Below are 27,439 nucleotides of genomic sequence, written 5' to 3' on the forward strand. Positions count from 1 at the left end.
CCCACTGTGCCACCCAGGTGCCTCATTATTGAGTTTATTTTTAAAATTTTATTTTCAAAATAAAATTTTTATTTTCTATTTAGTTCAGAAAGATTTTTTTTCTCTCTTCAAATTAGTAGTCTGGGATGGAAATATTCCAAAAATTGAATTTAAAAAACCTTTTGGTTAAATATATTTAGTCTCCTATCTGTATGTTCTTGAACATGTCCCTTTTAGTGTTGTTTGACCCAGATTTTAAAAGCTCCAGAGATCCAAGGACCATGACTATGTAAGTCTTTTTGGTGTAGCAATTCATACAATTAAATTAAGCATTCAATAAATGCTTTCTGATGATGAAAACCCAGTTAAAAGTCCTCTGGGGAAATCCAGAATTCTTAAATAACCAAATATAGAATCATACTATTTTAGAGACTCTAGTCTTCTGAAATGGCTTCCTTCTTCACAGCAACTTTAGACGTAGGTCAGTTTTCATCTTCTCTGTTTCTTATTAAGGACATAAACAACCACTTTCTGCTTCTGTTGTCTGAAATACTTTGGATGTCCGGCTGCCAGAACCTTTTCCTCTTGACTTGGTTATGTTGGAGATATCACATCTTCCACTCTCATTTGTCTTTTCCATTCAGGAAGGTGGGGAGGAAGCTGAGCACATAGAGTGTTAGAATTACGGAGTAAGAAGTTTCTTAGGAATAACACAGTTTAGCCTTAGAGAAGTGACTTGTCAGGGTTTGCACGGATAATTAGTGGAAAACTCCAGAATAAAATTCAAAGGTTTGAACTGCAAGCTCCATATTTTATTGGAAGTGAACCAGGATAGTATTAAGTATTTCGTATGTGTTGCTTGCAGTTTGTTGAGACCTGGAGACGCATGTGGTATCAAACTTGTTTGTGCATGTTACCATGATCACACATACTGCCTATTAGGTATTGAAGTGATACTGCAGGTACTCAGTATGTTAGCTACTGGACAACTTTGAGCCAGGGCCATGTTGCAGACCATATTTTGACTGGTAAGGTAACCTCAGACTAAAAAAAAAAAAAAAAAAAAAAAAGGGTTTTTAGAAAATTGAACTTTTCTACTCATATGTGTTTTTAGAGTATTTCAAGTAAGAATCCTTTAATTTGACAATGTCTAACCACAAGTCCTGTCATCTGAAATGTATGAAAACTTGGAATCCTATTGATGCCAGTCCCATCCTCTTTTGCTTACTGATTAGCACTACTGATTAGCACTACAGAAGAGGCTAACCCTCCTAACTTAACCCTACTGGGTATTTTGCTTTGTGTTCTCCTAGAATTGCTTTCTATACTTTTACTTTTCTGTCATTGACTAGAATTTAATTTTTGCCAAGGCAGAAACTTATTCTTCTCTTGTATTCTTCCTAGTAATTATCTTACTTCTGGGAAAATATTAGGCATTTAGTAAAAACTTAAAAAAATAGTTTTTAGATTTAATTATATTCTTTGGAGGTCACTAAAATGTAGCAAAAGTAAACCTAGGTGCTTTTCTTGAGAAAAATTTTGTTCAAACTTTTAGAAAATTTCTCTCTAGAATACATCAGAAAGATTAGCTCTTAAAAATTCTGTACAATTAGGTATGTATGTAATTGAATTCTGTGAACATGTGATTTTGTATACATGTCTATAATGTGATTTTTTTGCCCCCAGCATTTTCATAGATTTTTTAAAAAGCAGAATTAAGAAAAACAAAGTTTCAGGGGAAAGCCATTCTTAGTATTTTTACCACCACAAAATGAAATGAAATTCTTAGTTAAATGCTAATATTGCATTGATAGGAAAAATTGCATTGGTAGGAAAAATTAGCTTAAAATATTTAAATTTCTGCCATTCTGGGATTTATATGTTAACATATTTTATGTGTTGATTTTTAGTGTGTGAAGTAGGTATTTTTATAAATCACATGCGATAGAAGTAAAAATACAAAAATATTTTAATAAATCATATACTGTAGAAAAATAATAAATCAGAGTAGGTATTTGAGAAAATTAGGAGTTTATTTTTTTCTGGGAAAAAATTTAAACTGCCATTGAATTTCATTTTCATTTAATTTTTTAAAAGGAAATGTTGGCATTGTTATGCTAGATCATTATAAGCTTTATTTATACTACATTTTATCATAATGCACACTGAGTATAAATAAACTCTGGTATGCTAAACCTAATAGCAATTAAACTGGAAGTGTTTGTATTTCATCACTGTGAACTTCGCAGAAATGTTTCCATGACAACCTCCATGCTAGTTAAGACAACCAGAGGTGATCAACAGTTTACGTATTTTTTCTCTTGTAAGAATGGAATTTGTGTTGACAGTTTTGGCCTTTAATGGCACTTTTGTTCTGTGTGAAAGTATTTGTTTACCAGATCATATGTTGTTAACTGTCAGGCTGAGGTAGAGTGACTGCTTTTGATAAAAGGCTGCATTAGAATTTCTAGTCTGTGAGGCTCTTATACTCTAATTATCCCCATCAGTATAGAAGAGTCCATTTGCTTCAGTACTCTACAAATTACACTTTATTAAGACCAAGTATTATGCTGACTAAAATTGGGAAGATCTTGATTTTGTTTGACCATCTAAAAATGGAAATTCCTTTTAACTTCTTAATGAATACCCCCCCCCCAAAAAAAAGCTCCTACGTGTGTGTGCAGAGTCATATATAATCACTCACTCACACAGACACACACGTATACACAGACACACACGCATGCTCTGCAAACAACATCCGAGTGACCTCTTTGGAAAAGGTTACTGGGACAGCATTAGTGATTTTTCTTAACTCCTTCCCTAAAATATTGTAACTATATCACCAGAATCTCCTACCAAAAACATGCAAAAAGAGAAAGCATAATTTTGTAGTTTCAAACCAGAATTGCCAAGCTGATTGGGGATCTGAGGACTTTCCCCTCTTTACCCTTAAATAGAGGCACATTAAAAACGTGTCTACTTTGAGATTCTAGGGTAAAAGTGTTTATATACATATACTTAGAGGACTGGAATTGTAAAAATTCTCCAGAACTATGTCAGTTGCATAAGAGAGGGAAGGTATCATTCATTGAGGGACATTGTACTTGTCTTCTTCTGTAACTGTGTCCATGATCAGCTGGCAGTGTTGTCTAGAATCTGCAGGATGGGATTAAGTGGAAAAGGCATGTTAAATATGTTATATTATTTATATATGGAAAAGTAAATTCATTACCTTCACAAATAAAGCTTGACAGTTTTCTTGGCAAGTATGACTATATAGATATTAGGCTTCATCACCTATGTTCTCAGAAAAAGAAATTTAAAAAAATAAAAAGAAACTTTAATTTCCATCAGTTTTGTTAAACTAATATTAAATCATAACTTGCCATGACCAAAAATTATCCCTGCTTTCCTTAAAATTACCTATTAAAATGTATTAGCATTAATAAAGTTGACATTTCTGTAAAATAATACATGGTTTTATCTTATCTTAGTTTAAACACATAATCCTGATTTTCTTGATTTTTTTTTCTTCTTTCACTCTTCGTCTTGGCATCATCATCATCCACTTAGTTGCATAAGTGAAGCTTACAAATATCCTTAAACCCTGTCTACTTTCGTTCAGTCATTCACTCAACTTATTTCTTCTCATGTACTCTAGGCACTGAGAATATAGCAGAAAACAAAATACACAAAATTCCCTCCTTTTATGAAAGGGAGCCAACAATAAAATGAATTAGTAAAAAATAATGTGAAATGATGGTAAGTGCCACAGAGAAAAAAAAAAAGTGTGTGTGTGTTTGTAAAAGAGAGAGAGAGAAATGGAGAGTGGGGATTGCAATTTTAATAGGAGCCAGCAAGACTTAATTGAAAAGGTGACATTTGTGAAAGATCTGAAATAGGTGAAGTCAAGAGCTGTGTTGTTTTCTGAAGGCGAAGGGATCAGCAACAGCAACTGTCTCAAAGCTGAAGTATCCTTGTCAAGTTTCAGAAATGGTGAGCAGGCCAGTGCAGCTGGCACGGAGCAAGCAAGGGCAAAGAGTAGGACTCGTTGGGACTGAAGAATACCTTCCAGTCAAGGCTAGGCCATTGAACAGAAGAGTAACAGTATGATTTACCTCAACGTAACCATTCTGTCTGCTGTGTTGAAAATAGCTCACAGGAAGGTAGGAATGAAGGCAGGGAAAGGAACGAGGAGGAAACCAGGTAGGAATTTACTATGAGAATCCAAATAAGAGGCGGTAGTGTCTTGACAAAGAGTAGTAATAGTCATGGCGTGGTGGGAACAAGAGACCAAATTCTGGATAGGTTTTGAAGGGCTAACTAGATTCCCTCACAGATTGAATGTGGTGTTTGGGACAAAGTGAAGAGTTATGGTTGTCTCAGGGTTTTTGACCTGAAAACTGATAGGATGGTGTTTCCCTTTTCTGATGTGGGGAAGACCATAGAGGGAACAGGTTTTTGGGAAAGAACATCAAAAATTCAATTTTGGCCATATTTGAGATCCCTATGTGACATCTGAATATAGATATTAAGTAGACAGTTGGCTATCAGATCCTGGAGTTTGCAGCAGATGTGCGCTGTAGGTAAACATGTGTACGTTAGCATATAGATGTTATTGGAAACGATGAGACTGGGTAAGACCAAAAGAGAGCTCTAGAAAGGAAACAGTCCAAGGACTTCTCTTATGTAAGGTCTGGCAGGGTGAGTACTTCACATATGCTAGAACACTCGCACTTTATGCTTGGTCCCAGAGTAACTAAGAATGCCCCCTTCTCTGTCTACAGGGAACCTCTGGGAGAATAAATTACACGATCACATGGTATAGATCTTTTACATCTACTCTTCTTTACATCTGATGCCTTTTCTCTAGTTCATTAATCCGGTGGCCTCCCATCAGATTTCTTACCTTCTATCCTCACCTCTACCCACCAATTTTTGCTCTATTTCCAGAATAATCATTCCATACGTAAATCTAATAGTACCATTCTCCCCCACTAGACTTTTCCTGTGGCTTCTAACGTTTAAGGAGCAAAATATATTTAGTATGAAATTGTAAAATTATTTTATTCTTGCCTCTCTCTCCAACCCCTTTGCTTGCCATATCTCTCTTTTCTTTTCACTCCTAGGACAAGAATCTCTAGTTCCTTAGAAATGAGGATTTTTTTTCCCCTACTGTTTGTGAACTGCCAGCCAGCTGCAGAGCCCCCAAGAAGCTGCTCTCCTACAGTACAGAGCTGGAGGGATGGGGAACTGCACTCTACTACTGCCCCTCCCGAATCTTCCCTACCTAGAGGGAGTTGGGGTTGGGTGAACAGGCACTGCCAGCCAGCTGCTACCACATGATTGGCGTAGGCTTTCTGTAACACAGAACTGTGGAAAATGAGATCACCAACATTCCCCGATGTCTAAATCCACACAGAAGGGGGAGATGGGCACTGTTCCTTGGCTGCCATCTCATAGAAATACAGAGCTGTGTAGGATGGGTGTAGTGCCTGGCCGGAAAGCCACACACTCCCACTGTTCTTACTGAATTTTTATAGATTTTCTTGAGTAAGTTTCTGTGTTGTTCCATCTCTTTTGATGACTCAACAGAGACTAAATAACTTGTTGTCTTTACTAATTTTGACCAGTGTAATAGATGCCTCTTAGTGAGAGGTTTCCCCTAATTTCTTACCCCAAGATTGTAGACTTATCTCCTATGCCATACTTTTTTTTAAAAAAAACAACATATCACAAATATTTTCTGTGATTGTGTTATCTCTAAGTATATTTAGTGACCATCAGATAGTCATTACACCAAATATAACATAGCATGTATAAATATACACCCCAGCTACTTGATTCTCTCCATAATCTTAGGCTGCTTTTGGTTCTTCACTATATATAAATCTGCTAACAGGATTTGTGCATGTATTTCTGCCCAATTTGGGAATATTTCATTAGTGTATATTTCTAGAGGTAGAATTATAGAGTAAAACATGGAGAACATTGACAAATTTCTTTCCAGAAAAGTTACACAAATTTCTAATCCCTCTAGCAATGTATATTTTACTGATTTTCACTAGAATCCTTATTTGGTTCTTGCTGCTAATTTGATGACCAGCTAGAAGTTTAGCTGCTAATTTGATGACCAGCTAGAAGTTTAACTCCTGATGAAAGCATATTAATCTTGTGCTTCTGATCTTCAGTGCCCTTTTTTCAAGTTAGGACTAACGCCTATTTTGTAGGTAAAGGCAACATTAAAAAGAAAAAAAGGCAAAGAAAATCTGAGTGGAAAGATAATAACAAATCAAAGGTCCTATTTTTCATTGCTGTTGGCTATGCAAGGTGTGGTATGGATTTTTTTCTTTGTTATCGTGAACGGTATAGGCTTTAGAATACATATTCACTTCTTACTCAGCTTCTTTCACACTTTGGTTTTCTAAAAGTAAAGTCTCAAGAAGGAGAAATAAATACTCACTTGGATGAAAAATACATAAGAGAAATTTAATGATCTAGTAATATATAGCTTGTTGGTAAATATAAATGAGAATAGCTTTACAATTTAAAATATATAAAGCCGTAAGTTCAGTGACTCAAGTGTGTTATATATTAGATCAAAGAGAAATCTGCGATGTTTTAAATCTGTCTCTGATTTTGAAAAAAAATTATTATCTGCAAAATCTGTGTTATTTTGCCTACAAAATGTTGGCAGCCCCCATAGATTTGTTGTGCCATCCCTTGAATGTGGAGAAGTTCAAGAAGGTTTAGTGAAAAAAATGTCTTATTTATTAAATATTTTAATGGGAAAAGGTGCTAATCAAAATTTTAAAGTTCACAGACAAGCAATGGAAGGAGGCTAGAATGACCTATGGTAATGGATTAGAGTTGGAGACATCAGCATAAAATTTATCTCAATAAAAACGCACTTAGTGTAGATACAGATGGCTACATATAGAAATATTTATAATTATATGTATATACACTGGTTAGTACACACACACACACACACACACATATTTCCTTTCTTTGTTACTTGAGCAGACCTAGAAATGACATGCAATGCATACTTAGCACCCATATTTTAAGAATACCATTCTTTAATAAAAGAACCAAGGATCCTTGGAGAAGTGGGACTTACTCTTGGATTGCAGCAGGAAATATACAGGATAAACCAGGAGTTCTTATAATGCCAGAAAATACAAATATATTCAAATAAAAATACGACATATAAAATAACCATGAGTCTATACCATACTTATATAAATAAACGATTGAATTAAGTAAATGGGAGAATAGACATTTCCTGTATAGAAGAATTCCAAATAATGTGTGTAGATATTTTACCCTCAAGGAGGTGATGCATAACTCCTCACTCCTTTTTTTTTAAAAAAAATATTTTATTTATTTATTCATGAGAGACACAGAGAGAGAGAGAATGAGAGAGAGAGAGAGAGAGAGAAGCAGAGGGAGAAGCAGGCTCCATGCAGGGAGCCCTATGTGGGATTTGATCCTGGGACTCCAGGATCATGTTCTGGGCCGAAGGCAGGTGCTAAACTGCTGAGCCACACAGAGATCCCATAACTCCTCACTCCTTAATTGCGGGCTATGGGTGGTGACTTTCTCCCAAAGAGTACAGTGTGGAAAGGGGGAAAAGAGTAAATTTACATTTAGAGAAACCCGATAAACCCATCCTTGGCTAGCTCATCAAAGTCAGCATCAGCAGTGTTATATCATGGCCATATCATAGTACATATACTTGATATGGTGTTATGAAAATGGCAACTTATCTATATGGCCTTCCCCTCCCAAAATTCATAACCTCAGTCTAATATTGAGAAAAACACCAGAGAGATACCAGTTGAGGGACATTGTACAAAATGCCTGACCAGTATTCCTCAAAACTGTCAAGGTTATCAAAGACAAAATCTGAGAATCTGTTACAGTCAAGGGGAGCAATCCTAAGGAAACAATATGACAAAATGTACTGTGGTATCCTAGATGGGATCCCGGAAGAGGAAAAGGACATTTGGTAAAAACTAAGGAAATATAAACAAAATGTGGACTTTCGTTAATGTTTTAAAAAGTTAATGTTAGCATCTGCAGGCTTAGCATGGCTAAATTGGGTATGATGGGGAGTTGGGGTGGGTTGAATAATAAAAATATCTGACACTGTTTAGAGCTTACTGTAGGCCAGGCATAGGCATGCTTTAGAATGTCTTAATTTCTTTTTTTAAAGCCAACTCTTTGGTATTTTTATTCTCATGTTAGAACTGAAAAATTGAAAGGTTAAATAATTTGTCCAAGATTAAGCATGGATACTCAGGCTCTGGATTCTCTCAACTATTAGGCTTTACTGAACTGAGAATTCAGTTTGTTTTAGGGGGAAGTTGCAGGGAGCGATTCCCCTCTGTCACCAGGTTTGAATTCTGCCGAGGTATGTAGGATATAAAATATGACAGCACTTCCTATATGTATATATGTTAGATAAAACTAGAAATTTTATTTCCTTGGATCATGGCATGTGATTATTTCATCTATCCTCTTGATACTTCTTATCCGTTTATATGTCAGGTATACTAAAGTTATTCTGCTTTTGGCTGGAGTCCCCAGTTCACTAGTTTTTTGGTGACCAAATTCTCTTTGTCAGTACAGCAAAAGAGCCTTGTTTAACATTGCTGTTGTATTATAGTATTTAAAAGGGTTCCTCTCTCTTTTTCAAAATCCATCTTTTTATATAACAGCAATTGGGTTTTGTTGGCTTTCTAATCCTCAAGTAACAGATAAAGTAACTGAGCCCTAAGAACACTAAATCAAGATTGTATGACAAGTTTATGTATGATAAGCTGCAAACATGTAATCTTGCAGACTTCTGTTGTGCTTTTCTTCCACATAGAAATAATGTGAAGTTAGTTCCCAGCAGTTCTTAGCTTTCTAGAGCCTTGCTGACAACAAGCTCAATTTTATTATTTTTATTAAAATCATTTTATGTTTACATAATTGCAACCCAAGTAGAGATGATGCTAATAGGCAGAGAAAAATACCTGCTCAGAAAAAAAAAAAAAAGAAAAAGATTATATATCTGTCAATATAAGTGAAAGTTTTGCCCATAGCTTGAATCTTTAGGGTGCCCCACCATCCAGTTTCTTGATTTCTAGATAGTAAGTAATGTAAGGGCCTAGTGAGACTTATTTATTTGGGGACACAGAAAAATTGTGTGAGGGTATTTGTTTATGAATTGTATTAAAATTCTATAATTTAACTCACAGTAGTCTATCATGTTATACCCGCAGTCCATTACATCCTGACCAGAGATGTGTACATGCCATGGCAAGTGACTAACTAAGCTGTTGCAGTTAAACCTTTTTATTCAGCTACTACTTCTGTGGTAATGCCTCCCGACTTTACTCATGCTCTGACACACATAGAAAGTGATGGTTTTCGGAGAGCACCTTGGGTTAACCTGTGACTGGTGGTGATTGGCCTGAGGGCCCTGGTTGCCCCAGGCTCTTTTAGCCACCCTGAGGGCAGAAGGGATCAGCATCTTGGCACAGCTCTAACACGTTTGTGACACATCAGTGCTTCAGCACTTTGTTCTGTGACATACAACGGTGTGTCTTCCCCAAGTGTATATAGTTTCCACACAAAGTTGTGTAAGATTTTTAGAAAAATAGTTATGCTGAACCCTGGGTTATGTAGAAGACAGATAACATTACACTTTCTTAGACTGATTTGAATCTTGCTGTGCAGAACTCCCATTGGACAATTTAATTATGCTGCATGGGGCGTATCTCGTATATGGCCCAATAATCACCCTTCTTCCCACCTAGGCCCTGAATTAAATGGGAACTAAAAGAGAGGCCCATATTTACCAAATAGATGATTCACTCTTCCTTCCCTGGCAAGGGTAGTAAGGCGCTGAGAGAAGCACAGGGCTCACAGAAGTTTGTAAGGGAGCTTTCTGCAAACTCTCAAGAAGCAGCACGCACGACTGGGAAAGAAGCATTTCAACCAATGTCATTAAGTGATTTGCCATCATTAACTATGGAGGGCTGTGAAAAGCAGAACACTGTAACAACAGAGAAATACAGCCTTATAAGGAGTTCCTACTAGAACCTCTCAAGAAAGCGTTAATTCCCAAGAGTATACAGCAAACTGAAATTTTTCCAGCTAATGACTTAGGACATTTACATGCATTTTGTAAAATCATTAAAAAAATGATTCTTTTTCTATTTTTAGTGGATAGTTTGTGTTAGGAAGCACACATATTTCGGAAACAGTATTATTTGTACAGAAACACCATTTCTCTTACTGTTACAATAAACTCCAAAGAATATTACAACTTAAAAAAATAAAAAAAAATAGAACGTAAAAAATGTGCAAGTTATGAATTTCAAATCAGAATGTGGATGAAATTTCAAGTATCTAAAAACCTTTAGAATAGTTTCTGGAAGGCCCATTTCAGGTAGGAAAGTTTAGAAAAATGAGAGCTTAAAATTTTACATGACATTAGACCATTTATGTTGACTGATAAAGTCTTTTCAGAAGGAATTGGTTGGCATCTATTCTATCCATGTTAACTCAAGGCCTTCTATTTTCTGGTGTATGGTTGGGTCTCAATAAGTGGTATATCTTTCTTTTCCTTCCTCTGTGTGGAGTAGTGAATCATGTATAGGATGAAATATTAGGCAAGTACTGCTGTTAATGAAAGATAAAATTAAATATAACTGTGAGGTATCTTCAGGGACAAAACATTCAGAAAGAAAAATTAAAATACTGTTTTTAAAAGCCCACTTCCAACTTGGATAGAGAAATCAAACTTTGTCCCACAATATCCCCAAACTAATGGAGAATCTTTCCGTCATTTAAAAATATGCTTTCTATTATTACTCTAAAAGACATGATTTATCAGAGTAATATTATAAAGCACTATGATTAGATTCTCTTGAGATTTAGTTTCCTTTGAGATTTTACCCTTACTCGTAAAAATGGAATGACTTAAATTAACATATTGGGTCAGGAGAGCTTTCTGCCCTCTACGCAAAACCATATCACACTACAAAAGATAACTGGGGTGGCACTTGGAGAAGAGAAACAGTATATTTACAAAAGGTTGTCAAAATGAAAAATAGTACCTTATAGCATTTTATAGTTTGCAAAGCCCTATCATATATTTTATCCTTTTTGATTCCCATCACAACCCTGTCTTATCAGAGGTTAAATGATCTTACCAAGAATAAACTAACAAGTGGCTGATTTGTGACGCAAATCCAAATCCTCAGATACCATGTCCAGTGCCATTTTCTCAATACCATTCCACCTAAGGAGAAAATGTGTTTTATGTAAATTCTGAGTTTTCAGTTAGGGACAGTGAGAAGTTTTAAAGAGCCAGATTTTTTTTTTTTTCTGGATTTAAGGAGTCTCTTAACTGCTGAGATTATTCAGCTATATAACTGGCTACCATGACAAGTAACAATGATTAGAAATGGTTAGGCAGAGGCTAGATGGCCATCTGTCGAGCCCGATGTTGGACTGGATGACCTTTAAGATTCTTTCCAATTCGAAGATTCCATGACTCTATGGTGATAATGATGATGTTTCAGCCTGTTGCCAAGTAACATGTCTATTGTTTTTCCTGCCTGTCACACACAGCAATGGCAATAACTATCGTTTTCCTTATATGCCATGACAAATTTATATCATAGTGTCATATTAACAATTAGCATTCTCGAAGTTTCTGACCTTTATAATGTTCAAATCTATTCTAAAGATGCTGCCAAAATTTCATTTTAAAAGGTGTGAAAATAAAATTCCTTTGATGAATGACATACCCTAAAGCAATATCTGTGATTCCTTCCCCTTTCTTTTCCTTTCAAGGTCCATCAATCACACCCTCCTCAATCTACCATTGCCCTTACTGATTAAGAGAGACTCATTCATTGATCCACTCACTCATTCTGTAAGCATTCATGGATTCTATGAGTAGAGAAGTCTTCTAAGTCAAGAAAATACAAGATGAAATTCATAATCTTACTGGCTATCAGGGTGGTAAAGCCGAGGAATCCATTCTTGTCAATTCAGCATGTATTCATTAAGCAACTAACAGTAAAGTTACATAATATCGAGTGCAGATCTGCTATTAAAAATAACTGAGTTGGTTTCTGAATCTGGATAAATCAACTAAGTCTAAGAGGTACATGGTTTGCTTTATCTCACTCTTTGACTATAAAGTAAATGAAACTCACCACTCCACACAGGCAATACAGTGTCAGACATAAACCCGTACAAAGGCAGAAATACATAGATATATAAAGAATTTTGTTTTGCTACTTGAAATACTTTGTTCCTAGCTCAAGAAAACAAGCGCCATGGCAGAGGTTTGGAGTGGTTTCATTGGTTGTTTGCTGAACTCTTGTGCTTGCAGCCAATTTATGGCTGTAATTGCTGAATGTATAAGTTTAGTTCCAATATGAATATTGGTTGGTAGTTTGTTTTTGTTAAGGGGAAAGATGTGAATGAGATAATAAACATGTATATTGAAACTTAACTAATTCGTCATTTGTTAAGTGACTCCTTTGCTGAGTCTGATTATAGGTTTTGTATGTTCGAAGAATATTTCCTGTTTTTTGTGCCTTCACACAAAAGATGTGGGCCTATCATTTCATATCCATGAGGACTTAACCACAGGGTAACTCACACATGGCAACTGGCTTCTATCAGAGAAAGCACATGAGAAGGTGAGAAAGATAGAAGTTGGTTATTTTGAAACCTAATCATAGAAATGATATCCCATCATTTGGCATATTCTGTTCATTAGAAGCAAGACACTAGTCCAGCCCACACTTACCTAGGACAAGAGAAATGGGAGGTGAGGATCACCGGTGCCCTTCTTAGAGACCACTGCCCCAAGTATAAACCCTCCTGGAGTGTGTCCTTGCTATATTCTTTATCCTGTTGAAAGAATGCCATCTAAGACATAATAAAACCAAGTGAAAACCCCTGAAAGCTATTTTCAGTTTTCCGTCTTTTGTTTTTTCATCTTAGTCAATCACAAAGTGAAATGGACATTATTAATAAATATCTATCACATATGACCTGTTTGCTTCACTTCCTTTGCCCACTGTCTCAGTTCAGATTTCCATTCTTTCTTTTTTGGATTACTGCTTTTTATTTTTTATGACTAAAGTATCTGCACTTCCTCTTTCCATGCAGTTAATATTTGACTCCAATTGTTCACCAGTTCTACCCACTACTCCTGACTTTCTGATAGCCAGGGGGGCTGCATCATTGAATTCCTAGTGCTGAAGACAGTGTCTGGACATGGTGCCTGTGCAAATATTTTTGTCTGAATAATTAGGCCTTAGAGACAGAATGGGCATCAGTATTTAGAACTCCCTAAATATCGCAAAGCCACTGAATCTTCCTTATTTTTTCTTGGCATATTGGACTTTTCTCCCAACGGGAAAAGTGCTGAATCCATCTTTTTTTCTAGTCACACAGAACTTCTTCTCCTTGTCTTTTTTCTGAGTCCTAATCTTTTACCTGCTATTTTTGAATATTGGTCTTGGCTTTTTTTTCTCCTTGAAACACCACCATCATCTCAAATATTATCATAAATAAACAATTGCCAAATGTATATGATTATCAGCATAAGCTTTTCCATGCCAACTAATAAAAAAGCTATTACATGGTTCCACTATGAAAACAAACTAAAATGGACTGAAAGGTGCAATAAACTCAAATCTTATTTTCTTTACCGATAAGTGCTTTCTAGCACACAGCTACAATTTGCTGGGGTTACAGTAACATTAGCAGCATTAGCACCAAGAATTTCTCCTATTATTAATTCTTACCATGTTTTAAATATTTTTTATCTAGCTAACAAATTATATTTATTAGAGTAATAAAATGTTTCCATCTTTTGCAATCAAATAAAAATAAATATCAGTTGGAGCTTCTTGAGCTAACACATGAATTCCTTGACTTACCTGCTTTATATAGATTAAAAATAAATTAAAAATAAAATGTAACAGAATCATGGATAAAACTTGATTTAACTTTAGTACCCTTATCTCACACAAGAAATAATTTCCTCTGAAATTTTTGACATACTAAGGATGTAGTAAACATATTATGGTACAAGCCTGCAAAGAACTCTGGTTTGAGTACTTGGTTTGGTATATACTCTATAAATATTATCAGCAGCATTTATAAATAAGAAAGATTCAGGGATTACTAGAGTACCATTTAAAGTGCAATTAGATTTTTCCAGCAGGCACTAATTAAAAAACAAAACAAAACAAAACTTAAATTGTGGCAAGATTGAACCAGATATATTAAGTTCCCCTTCTCCAATGATAAGCTTTAAACAGTCAGTTTGGCTTGTTCACTTTTATTGTAATTATTAAAAGCAGGTAATATATATCTTGTAGCCTCCTGTGCCACAGTTACCTCAAGGCTGTGAAGGGATGTTATGTGTTTAGCCCCCAACAAAGCAAGGTGGGGTCTGGGACTGCTGGCTCTCCCTTGTCCCAATGTGCCATACATTTGGCATTGGTTTCTTCTATGTATATGCAGTCATACGAAAGTTTGAGAAAAACCGTCCCTTTCAAGAAGCAATCACAATGATCAGTTTCTTGGTATTTATTTAGAAATAATCAATGTATACATAAACGTATATGTATCTCTCTATGTCATTTTTTTTCAGAGATAGTAATATAAACACACCCTTTGATGCATCCTGATTTTTTCACTTCCCGCTGTACCCTAAAATGATTCCCTATCAGTACATGTAGTGCAATGTATTGGGTTTTTTTTCTGCTGCGTTGGGTTGCTTATTAAATAGATCTATCTTCTTTTCACAAATGGAAAATTTTTAAGAAGCTTCGTTGATATGTACTTAAAATAGGTTTGTATTCTTTATAGGATGACTGCTTCAACAAAAACAACTTCAAAACTTCTTGAAATTGCAGTGGTTTATGTCACTAGTGGTCACTTTCCACTTTTGGGGTTTTCCTAGATATCAGTTTTCTCTCCTTGGCTGAACTATTGTGTTTCTAGCTGGGCTTTTATTGTACAAGCAGAACGTTTTTGATCAGATTGTATTTACATGACAGCCTGAAACTGTGGCATCCTGTCAAGTACATCGTACACATTTAAAATATTGTCTAAATATTTATTCACATGATGGATTACTGTGGCTCAGAAAAGGCAGTTACAACCTATTGAGTAAATAATTTTAGTTTTTAAAAATTTGGAAAGGCTTTGAAGGGGTCATAATGATGTCTTATCTCAGTTGTTAGAAACAGCCACTGAATACCCTTGCCTTTTTCTCTAAATGGTTATTTTAATTCTTAAATGTTTAAGCAACAAGACAAAACAGGGGGGAAAAAAAAACAAAGGAAAAATTCAAACCAGTTGCTTGCAGGTATAGACTTTCCTTCTTCCCTCCCATAATCAGATACCATCTCCCTGTCATGAAACAACAAATAGACTAACAAAATCACAGTGAGACAAAAGAATACTATTGTGGCAAAATGTTAAGATTCCTTAACGTGAAACAAGATTTCAAAGACATACAATTGAAATTGCAAAAACATTTTTTAAAAGTGGGTGTATTTCACTCAAATAAGAAAAGTTAATTTTTATAATAAATTGTGGTCTGATTTAAATTTGGTTTTTGTGAAACTTCTGTTGAGGAAGTAGTTCATTATTTTTATGTCAGCTTGAAAATTGTGTGCAGGCTGTTTCTGTTCTTTCATAAAGCAGACAGGGTTTTTGGTCTTAATAATTAAACTTACGTACATGTGTGTGAATGTGTGTATGTTCTTTTTTCAATCATGTGACACTAGGACCTTTTATTTGTAATTCAGAGATTGTTTAGACTTTACAAACCTTTTACATTTATTTGAAATTAATTTGTTACTTCTACAGAAAGTGAGGAAAATAGTTTGCATTTTTTTCCATGCAATACTAAGTTTGTCTAGACATTGTAGGTTTGTGATTGTAACATCTTTTGACAAGCAAATTAGACCTTAGAAAGAGCATCCAACTTGGAGCTTGGGGCATATGGTGCTACCTTCTGCAAATATAACTCAAAAACAAGTCATTCTGTTCAGTGAGGGGTCATGTGCAGATCTGTTTCTTTAGTGTGCAAGCGGAAAAGTAGCCTCTTATTTTAGATAAAATGATCTCAGTAGAAAAATATATCTAACTTGAAGCTGAAAGAAAGTAAGAGAGACTAAGAAACTCATGCACACAATTTCATTATTTTTAAGATCTAAAATCTGGCTTGAATATAGGAAAATAGCTAAGGAAAACAAATAGTGTAGCAGAAATCCAGTAATGTGGTTATTTTGGTTGCTATCCCAGCAATTAGAACTATTAATCCTATGAAAACTTTTCTGTATAAAATAATGGTGCTATTAAAATTTAGTGTCTGGTATGTTACAGCAAGTAAGCATGGAGAAAAGAATTGTTCTGAAATGATCAATTGAACACATTATTTTTGCAAGTCAACATTCCTATTTTAGTTATCTTATCTAGAACTAATAGGTAAATAGCCCAACATATACACATCTTGGGATTTTTAGCATATGAGTAAAGATGAAGAAAGGTCTATTGATCAGTTTTTAATTCCTATTGCCATTTTGTACACACACTTCTACAGATGGTGGAATTTTGACTGCCCATCAGAGCACCAATACCTTTGAGACAGCTGTTTCAGATAAGCCTCTTTTACATGCTTTAGGTCAAGAGTAGTCAAACCTGTTACAGCACCTGCTTTTGCATATGCAAATCTGTTGTTTTGTCATTTCATTAAACCAGAAGAGGTAACAGTCTCTTGTGGTTGTAAATAAGTCTGGAACATCGCCTACATGAAATGAAATCCAGCAAAAAAGACAACTGTGATTTCTGTTGTGTAGTCATGGGAGGTTGCTACTGTTTGGGGCTTTGTTTCTGGAAGACTGCCCATAATTCGGAGGGAGGGTAGAGAGGCAAGTTTATGTTTGGAGGCAAGAACAGGGAAGGTGTTTGCTGTCATTGACTGTAGGGTAGTTGTGAAGTTTGACATGCCCAGAAGCTACCGAATGCCATGTGGGGCCCCCATACACTGCATACCTCAGTTTTCATCATCTGGTGAGCCTGCAGCAGGATTTCCAGGCACTGGAGTCGACAACATGTCTACTTTGGTTTGGAGCTGATTGATCCACGGAACAGAACATGCTTGTGGGATCTTCCTTTGCGATAGAATGACATAAATGATTGAAATGCTTTCTTTAGGAAAAAAAAAAGTATTATTTGTTTATAGACCCTACTGCTTATGGGGGAAAAAATGTCAAATAGTAGTGCAAGCGGAGTTTGCTGGAAACTTTCATTAATGTTTGTGAATTGTTTTCCTATTCAATATTGTACATTAGAAATGAAAGGGGAAGAGTGGGTGGAAGGAAATTCTTTCCTTATTTACTATATTTCTTAAAAAGATAGTGGCATATAATAAAAATGGCACTTCTGGATTTGCAAATCGACTGAAGATTCTACTCTGTGTTGTCATAGTTTGCTGTGGGGGAGGAAAGGGAAATACTAGAATTGATGAACAAATGTTGCATGCTGTCGTTTTAGATTATATTATTTTACCGTGAAGTTGTTCCTAATTTTCATTGTGAAAAATAGTGTAAAATGCATGTGACACAGAAAACAATGATAACAATTTGTTAATTTTGTTAATTGTGTTGAAGTGTGTTTATTCTGACATGGATTCACAATACACAGGAGTAAAAGAATATTATTTTCTAGCTTTGGGGGAAAATTAAAAATTCTTCCCTGACCTTTTAACCTTGTCAAATGATTTCCCTGCTCTTGACACAGTGCATTATATTTGCAAAGGTTGGAAGTTAACTCTTCAAGGTACCAGACATCATTTTTATTGGGATATTAATTCTCAGAGGTGCTAATCTCATCAAGATTTGTAGGCATTTTCTTTCATAGGCCATTCTGATTTGTAGCTCTTTCTTTTCACAGCAGTATTAAATACCAAACCTTCTCTGATATGGAAGTTCATTAGAGATATGTCTTTGATGGCAGCCCTTTCCTGGCTTCAGTTTCAAATACCTTGATGTAAAGCTTAAGAAGCCATTGTGTTGTAAGCCCTCCTTGATGTGCCTTATTTAGATCTGCATAGTAAATCAAGGAAAGTAAATAACAAGGCAGCAGATGGAAGCATGGAGATAAGGCCAGTGAACAATTGTATTTGTATTTTGTTATGATGTTGACAGGAGCTAAAATTCACTAATCTAGTTCAACTGATCTGCATTTCAAAGAAATCTCATTTAGCAGCAACTTGAAGGTTTGTAGGATAAAGTTCTTTTATTGCAGCTTTTATTGCATTCTTTGCTAATTTATCTGGTCAAGATTTAGCCTTGCTTACTTAAAGCTGCAAGCATGTTACAAGGAGTCTTAAATACTATGAAAGCATTAATGTCTAGACTATGAACTGAAGGTAATTACATATCCAGCGCTGAATAGGGTACATTTAGAAAATACTGTTGTCCAAACTCAATTGTCAGGGCAATATAGATAAGGTAGTCTTTTTAGCCCCTCTACTGCTTGTTTGGGCTGAGATTTTTTTTCCACTTCATAAATAAGATAATGTACAATCAACTACTCAGAAATTATGCGTAAAATGAGTAGATCTCCTTTAAATGTGTAGCTACTGATGCTGATATTAGTTGTACCCTTTTGAGAATGGAATATTATTAGTTTTGGAAGTATGATATCCTTATTTGACTCTGCAGTTACAAACGTGTATAATACGTAAATGAAGTATGTTTAATGTGAAACTTAATGTGTTGTAATAAGCGTGCTCTGTAGGCAATAAGTACAAAAATATTCATATTTTCTAATTTTTATTATATATGTTATTTAATGGAAATTGGTTATTTAGAAATACAGTTAGAGAAATTAAATATATTATTTGTGTATATTTATATACTATCCACATTTTGAGTAAGTTTGGCTTGCTTTGATTCTGAAAGGAAGGACTACTGGATTGGGACAGTTTTACTGAGCTCAAATCCGTCTGTGCCACTTAAAATCTCTGAGATCTTAGATAAATCACTTTCTTCTGTGAGTCTGTGAGCTTGGGATCCAGGGCTCCTTGCAACCTTCCCAGCCTCATCTGCCCACGACACACTAAGCTACTCACCATCCCCCAATATTGCTAGGCCCCTTTCTGAACTCTTGTACTTTCTCAGGTACATTCTTCTGCCCTTCTTCCCATGACAAACTCCTATTCTCCCTCAAAAATTCAGCTTGAAGATCCCGTCCCTAGAGGGGTGGGGTGAACCAGAGACAAAAGAAGTCTTCCCAGTTAGAAGATCCTGGTCATTCATTGATTAGCTCATTTTATATCAGGCATCATGCATGACCCAAAGCTTATGTAAGTAAGTTCTCTAACCTAAAATAATTCGGGTGTGAATATTCCATTTCCTGAAATTTATTGCTAATAAAAATAGAATTTGGAATATGTTTTTGTACTTTTTCTGACCCTAAACAACACCTTTGGTGACCCCAGATTTGTTGGGTATGCTGGTTTTAATTTAACTTTGCATGAAATGCAGAGGATTACTTCAGCAGTCTCTATAGAGAGATTTCTTGTATCATTGAAAATACATTGTCATATAACAGGATTTTTGCCAAAAACCTGTAATTTTGAGTTCTAAATTTTAATGTTGATTTGGAACTTCAGAGCAAGTATTTAAAACCAAATATTTTATTTAACTATCGTAGTATGGTTTGTCTAAATGTGTTTTCTACAGAATAAGTCAAATAATGATTTGGTATTTCTCCATGACACGTATTTCTAACAGGCTTTCTTAGAACTTGAAAATAATGGTAATGAAAATCATTAAAAATTATTTCTAAGAAAGACACAGATAAATAAGACATATTCTCTGTTTTTGGGAGTTTTTAACTCCATGCAGGAGATCAGATATGCAGACAAATGGTAGATAAAGTGAACAGTTTTCAACAGGGAGCTGGTGAGAAGATGCTATGTGGGTTGATTACTTCTGGCTAAGAAAATAAGGGAGTGCTTCCTGGAGGTAATGGTCATTGAATTGATGCTGAAAAGGTATAGTACAATTTGGATAAATAGAATTTGAGAGGGAGACGATCTAGATGGAGCAGACTGAGACTTTAAAGGCTGGTAAAGGCAAGCATGAAATGCGTGGTTCTGTTCTGGAATGTAAGGGAGACTAAGAGGAAAAATATATGGGAGAGGCAGATTAGATTCTATGATGAAGGGCCTTAGGTTTCAGGGTAAGGAGTTTTGGGTTATTTGGTAGATATTGAGGAACCACTCCTGTTAAATGACACTAATTGATATGTGAGTAAGAAAAGGTGCCAGGGAAATGTTTGCATTATTTGAAGTCAAACTTACTGAATTTAGGTATTAATATGTTTTAGTCCTTCTCCCTATGCCAGTCTAAAAGTTTATAAAAGCATATATTTGGAAAATCTTGTCAGATATGGTGTATTCTGCAAATATTAATGGTTGGAGAGCTGTTTAAAGATATTTGGTGGATCTGAGTGCTGTGAATTTGAAATTGTCCTTGGAGAAACAGGAAGAGGACTATCATTGTAGAGGTGGAAGAGACATTGTTTTTAGAATGCTTTCTAGAGACATCTTTTGGTGTATATTTAAGAAAACTTGAGTGCTCTTGAGTAAAGAGAAAGTTTGAGATATAATTCTGAAGATATATAAGCCATTATTAGTTTGAAGCAGGGTCAGAACCAGAATATTCAAGTGAAGATGTTTAAGAGGCAGTAGAGGATAAAGAGCTGAGTCAAAGAGAGAATGGGAAATTGTACTCACAGGCTGTTTTAGATAATGAAATTAAATAGCAAGCATTTCTTAACATGAAAATGGATTATATACCAGAAGATTTTTAATTTTTTTATTGGTTGATCAGAACACAGACCACTTTTTTTAAGAAACCATGTTTCTTCAATTTGTCCTTGAGGTCAGAAAGGGGTGATCATGACCCTTATAGAGCTTGCAAATATTATTTGTTAATACTTAATATATTTTTAGAAATGAAACTTGTTGGGGATCTCTGGGTGGCTCAGCAGTTTGGCACTTGCCTTTGATTCAGGGCCTGATCCTGGAGACCCGGGATCCAGTCCCATGTCGGGCTCCCTGCACGGAGCCTCCTTCTCCCTCTGCCTGTGTCTCTGCCTCTCTCTTTCTCTGCATCTCTCATGAATAAATAAATCTTTAAAAAAATGAAACTTGTTAAATCTTAAAAATTGAATTCTCTCTCTCTCTCTCTCTCTCTCTCTCTCTCTCTCTCACACACACACACACACACACACACACACACACACATTTTCCTCCCTTTCTTGAAAGTTAACATTTAGTGAGACTAAGCCTTCATTCCTACAAATGAGGTAGCAAATGGAGTCATTTGATGGGGGCTACTAGAGTACCTTAAACTTTGTTTTATCTTACACCTAGTTTATAGTTTTCTAGTTTGAATTTTGGGTATTGTATGAAAACATACATTTGGAAAACTTTGTCAGGTTGGGTGTATTCTGCAAAGATTAAAGGTGAGAGAGGTGTTTGAAGATACTTGATGGATGTGAGGGTGATGAATTTGAAATTGTCATTGGAAAAATGGGAAGAGGACTATTCATTGTAGAAGTGGAAGAGATTTTATAGAATCATTGTTATATATATTAGAAAACCTGACTGCTGTTTTGTAAGTGGTGTTTTTCTGATCCTTGTGATGTATTTGTTTATCATATTATTCTTTCTAGTAGTATTTGCCTTGAAACCTAAACACTGCATGCACTATTTTTTTAGAGGTGAAACATGTTTGGATTACAAATGAGATAGCAGGAATAGAGTCCCTATCGTTCTAGTAGGCTTGGATATCCACCCCTTGTCTTCTGTTGTGTGTAAATCCTCTGCAGGATTTCATTTCCTCTTTAACTATTGGTTGTTTCATTGGGCTAGAAAAAATATTATCAGTCTTATTTCAGAAGCCAAGCAAAAAAGTAAAAAACACTTAGGTTGTGTTGTGGAGTGTGGGTTAGAGGGAATTAAGATGAGGAAAATTGTGTATTAGTAAGAACTTTAAAGCTGAGTGTCAAGGGAGAGGTGTGGACATGATATATACGTTTGGGAATCATTAGCAACAAGTAGAGGTTAATGTTGGAAGTAGAGTGCAGTTAAGACAGAAGAGTAGAATGAAGTCTTCGGAAAGATGACACTGAGGAAGATGACATTTGAGAATAGGAAGTAGCCGACACCAAAAAAAAAAAAAAAAGTCTGGGAGGCAGGAGAGGAATCCAGAAAGAGGGGTGTCATGTAAGCCAAAGGGAGAGTTTAAAGAAGGAAGGAGTGAAAAATAAGCTAAGTGAATGAGAGAAGTTAAGCAAACCAAGAATTAAGAATTGACATTTGGATTTGCCAGCTAGGAGGTGATTCCTATGCTGATTATAAAATGTTTAAATTCCAGGATTCAGTAAGCCTTTGACCATCTGTGTGAATTTGTTAATGTGAAAAGAATAAGGTTTTGTTTATTCTGATCCCAACAAAATATTTTTGTCATGTAATGGCATCATGGGAAAAAAAAAGGAAAACAAAAATTTGTTGATAAAAAGAAATAATCAAATGAAAAAAATAAACTAATGATACTTTCAGTGAATATATAGTTATCATCTAAACTGGGATACTTTTTTTTAAAAAAATTGGAATACTTTTAAGAAGGAAAGGGCTAACTATGAATAATTATAGTAAGTATGAACCTCATCTATCCCAGGTAATCAAAGAGGAATGCTCACCCTGAATATAGTTCATATTTATTGAGTGCTGTGTGCTAGACACTGAGATGAGTTCTTTACCAGTTTATTTGATTTAATGACTAAGAGTTTTGGTTGCCAATATTAATTATACTTTTTTTGTATATACTGAATTTACTGACAAACATGCTGTGTATAATTTTGATGACCTAATGGAGCTTAGTTCTTTATTTTTATAAAACCCAAAGGTTGGCACCTACTGTATAACAAATTATGTCCTAGGGAATGGAGAAATGAAGATGATTAATACATGGTTCTCATTTTAATGATGTACCAGTATATCTGAGAAAATCTGAGAATAAAATTTCAGCACAATATGGTAAAGTGTTTTGATGATAGTGTAGTTTGTGAAGGCCACAACTTGTATTTTATACATTATGTCCTGTCTTTTTTAGGGTTAAGTTTATAATGTATTTGAACTTTGTAAGGAAGAGTTTGATTTTTGTAAAAAAAGAAATGGAAAAGACAAGATATAGCTAACTGTATATATAAGTGGGGTTTTCCCTATTGTAAAAGTATATTCTGTGTAAGTGCACACATGTGTATGTGTGTGTGTGTGTGTGTGTGTGTGTGAGAGAGAGATCAGTTCTATATCACAAAGGGATACATTTCCATATCTATAATGTAATTTTAGCCACACTCAAGCTATATTCTGTGAAGGGTCTGGCATATTTCTCTGACACATCTGGTAGATATGTGTGGCATTAATTAGCATAGGTATTGCTATAAATGACATGTCAGTCCAGGACAACAAAAAGTATTTGTTACTGATGTCAATCATTCATCCTTTGTCATTTCAAAAGGCTTCCCTAAAGGAATGCACGTTGATCTTCGCTGATCCAAAGTACAGCAAAATAATTTCTGTGTTCTAGAAACAAAAGTGGAACTACTACCTATGTTTGAAAAGGCATTTGGAGATACTCATACAGAAAGTGCACGTTTACAAATTTGAGTAGTAAGACTGTTAAGTTAGGCCAAGATTAATTGAATCTCTTGAAAAGAAAACAGCAGTCGTCTGTAATCCTAAAATCTAGTCTTGAGTGTTTTCTTCCTCAAAGCTTTAATTTTTTGGTAGCCTAATTTGTGCTTTTGTTTCACCTTGAAATAATTTTGAGGTATGCTAGGTAAATGATTGAAAGTATCCCTTATGATGGCTAAAAACAAAGGTGATCACACAAGTATCAATCTGTGATTATATTGATGGCTTAAAGAGATACTCTTCTGTCTGCATGTACCTAGTTTTGGTATTTGGCTATTTTGATATAGATATTGATTGACTTTGTTTAGTATAATGCCATTATGTGTATCTTCTTCTAATACCGGTCAAAAGTGTAATACTCTTATATTTCTGAGCAAAAACTGGCTTTAAAAGACATATTTCCCCAAAACATCTATATTTTATTTCCAATTTTTCTCCAGAAGCTCCCCCTACGTTCTAATGTATTATTTAATGGAAGCAATATGAATGACTTTAAGATAAGGCAAGAGAGTGTGATCTAGGGTATGGCAAAAGTTGAAGACATTTATCTTAATATTTCATTTTAATGAGGCAGAAAATATCCATTATTAGAAAACTATAATTTGGTAAAATTTGTAGAATACAATTAATTCTTTTAAAATTATGAATGTTCATACCACCAAAGGGCGGATAATCATACATCACATTTTTGTGTCCTTGTAAAGGTAGTATGTGTTACATTTTTACATCTTATAGACTTGCTAGAGAATTAATATGAAAGGGATTTAGGATGTACCCATGTTATATACTTTAACTTGATCAACATGCTTTGTTTGAATAGCAGTTCCTAACCTTTGTACCATCTTTAAAATTTTTACTTCAGCTCTCTTGCCCTGCCTACAGATCCTCTGCTATCTGTTTCTAGTCTGTCTCACACTCTTGAAATCATCTTTTTTTATTATTCCATTAAAATTTTTAAAAATGGATTTTCCTTTACACTTTTCTAATCATCCTGTAATTCTTTAGCTCTAAGACATTAAAATGAATGAGTAAAAATATTTGATACCTAATCGTGTCTGCCAGTCCATTCAAACTCATGGATTTGCAAAATTATGTTAAAGTCTTTTAAAAATACATTTGAGTAGGCTTTTGTAGTCATTTGGATTTTGAATATTAATTTTCTCTTGCTATGCTGCTTAGCCATAAAAATGGAAAAGAGATAGATGTGGGTTTCTTTTAGTGGTGTTAATTTAAAGTACTTGATTTATTTATTATAATATTCAACAATGGCAATTCCTATTTTCTCTGTTCACATCAGATCCAACAGAAAATAATGAGAAGCCCCCACCCACCAGCACAGTAAGAAAAAGTTTGATGCATTTTGTAATAATTGATTAAAAGTATAATTTCCCCCTAGATCAAACAAATAATAGAAGTCTGTTGAAGCTTTGTCCTGACCTATTCTGGAAGTAGAAGAATACCCTGGAGAAAGGAGCATTGTAAGCACAAAGAATAAGACTCCTCAATCCTGGGAGAGAGAATTAAAGTCTAGCCCTCCAAATGTAAGTCATCTGTACTCTATATTTTCCATCTCTCAGTTTTGTGGCTATTCAGGTATTAGTAGAAAAATATGTGATAAAAATATTTGGATTTATTTTTTGTACAAAACATACAGGTGTTTTAGTTGGTAACTTTAAATTCCTATCCCTGTTAACATTTTCTAAATAGTAACATAAGGTAATGCCTTGCAATAATAATATTTAATGCAAAATGGATTATTTTTAATTTTATCTTTTGGCAGAGAACTATTAAGAATTTTGAAAGTATTCTTATGGAAAGTAGGTAACTTCCTTTGATTTAATATCTGCAGTTGTGCCGTAATAATCTCTTTTTGCTCTAAACTTTAGTTCTTTCTTTTTCTTTTATATTTCTTTATATCTGAGAATAAGACTATCTTAATATATCTATTTAAATCCACCTTCCAGTAAGAGAGACATTAAGTCCTTTTTTTCACTTTGCATAGTGAAACTGAATTGGAATGAATTTGTATCCATAATCCACTATAAAAATATATAAATTTTGTCAGCTCAGTGTACTGGAAAGACTGATTCCCTATCTTGTTAGGAAGTACTTAGAAGATGTGTTTTCATGATTGTATAGGAAGACAGAATTCAGTTGCTGTTTAGAAATTGGTAGAAAGAATGATGATTAAAGGCAATATTATTTTAGGAAAATTATTTGGGAGAAATTTCTTGTCAATTACCACTTTTATCTGAAAAGTTACTTAGTGCATCATCCTTGTGATAAGGCACTTGGTATGTGACATAATGGCTTAACTGCCAGAAACTTGACTTTTGCCTAACAGTTGATAACCCTTCTCATTCTTCAGTGAAAGAGCTCAGTGAAGAGTATTGTTTTGATTTTTAAAAGTCTGAACCATGAAAATCAATACTTATTAGAGCTAAATTCAACCAAATTATACAATTCCCACCCCAATTACCTTAAAAATTGAAAGATGAATTTTTGTATATTTTGAATGTGATTCTTACTGATGTAGCATCTGACAAAGTTGTCCAAGTAGTCTATAGTAAGAAATCTTCATAATTTCTAGGTTCATATTTAATCTTGTTATTTAGAACATCTGATAGAACCTTGAGCACTGTGGCCATTCCCAACAGTCTGTAATTGTGAGTTAGGATTTTTGAATTTAGCAGAAACCATGTATAAAAAAAAGAAACTTTTTTTGGTTATGGTCTTAGATATTTAGTTCTAAATTTTTCTATCATTGAACATTACAAACATTATTTTTCCTTTCACTGACATGAAACAATTGCTCCTCATTTACAACTTTAATATATGTTATTGAAAAGTATGATGAAAATTTTAAAAAGTTATTTAAATTTGATGAGTGAGTAGTGAACTCATATTTACATGTTTGAGGTTGATGAAGGATTGAAAAATATTATTGTTTACAGAAAACTTTTGCTGATCCTCTTGCTCTCCAGCAATGAAAATAGATAAAGTATAGCAATGATAACTTGGTTAAATCCCATAAGCATAATGTTGAGTAAAAAAATCTAAACATAAAAAGAATAATGTCTTCTTTATGAAATTCCAAAACTAGACCTACAGGGCTTAAGGATGTAAGAAGTGGTTACAACAAATTAAAGATAATAGTTATATTCTAAGTAGGTGATAGAAATTGGGATGTAGGGGCACCTGGGTGGCTCAGTGGTTGAACGTCTGCCTTTGGCTTCGGTCATGATCCTGGGGTCCCCATCCTCAGGGAGCCTGCTTCTCCCTCTACCTATGTGTCTGCCTCTTTCTCTATGTCTCTCATGATTTAAAAAAAAAAAAAAAAGAAAAATCTTTAAAAGATTGGGATAGAATTTCTAGGAGCTTCTGGTGTGTCAGCTACATTCTGTTCTTTTACTAGGCTGGTAGCTGTATGGATATTTATGCTATGTAAAGCCATTATGAAAAGCTATGTATGTCTCTGCTAAGATAAGCTACAAGGCAAGGATGTCCTTACCATTCCTATTTAATATTATAATGGAAATCCTTGCTAAGGTAGTAAGATAAGAAAAGTAGATAAAAGGCATACAGATTAGGAAGGAAAAAATACAACTGTCTATTTGCAGATAACATGATTTT

The 27,439-nt window shown here is 34.7% G+C and overlaps 1 protein-coding gene across 5 annotated transcripts in view; it reads left to right on the forward strand.

Moving 5' to 3' along the window:
* Positions 1 to 27,439, forward strand: part of FOXP2 (forkhead box P2) — a 557,737-nt gene that overhangs the window by 42,674 nt on the left and 487,624 nt on the right. For 2 of the 5 annotated variants that reach the window (XM_041727433.1, XM_041727434.1), the window contains exon 2: positions 25,203 to 25,347. The exons of the other annotated variants lie outside the window; for them this stretch is intronic. The gene's annotated coding sequence lies outside the window, so the exon portion shown is untranslated. The remainder of the gene's footprint in view (positions 1 to 25,202; positions 25,348 to 27,439) is intronic. 5 annotated transcript variants of the gene reach the window in all.

Source organism: Vulpes lagopus, chromosome 13 (assembly GCF_018345385.1).
Source record: "Vulpes lagopus strain Blue_001 chromosome 13, ASM1834538v1, whole genome shotgun sequence".
Taxonomy (NCBI): Eukaryota; Metazoa; Chordata; class Mammalia; order Carnivora; family Canidae; genus Vulpes; species Vulpes lagopus.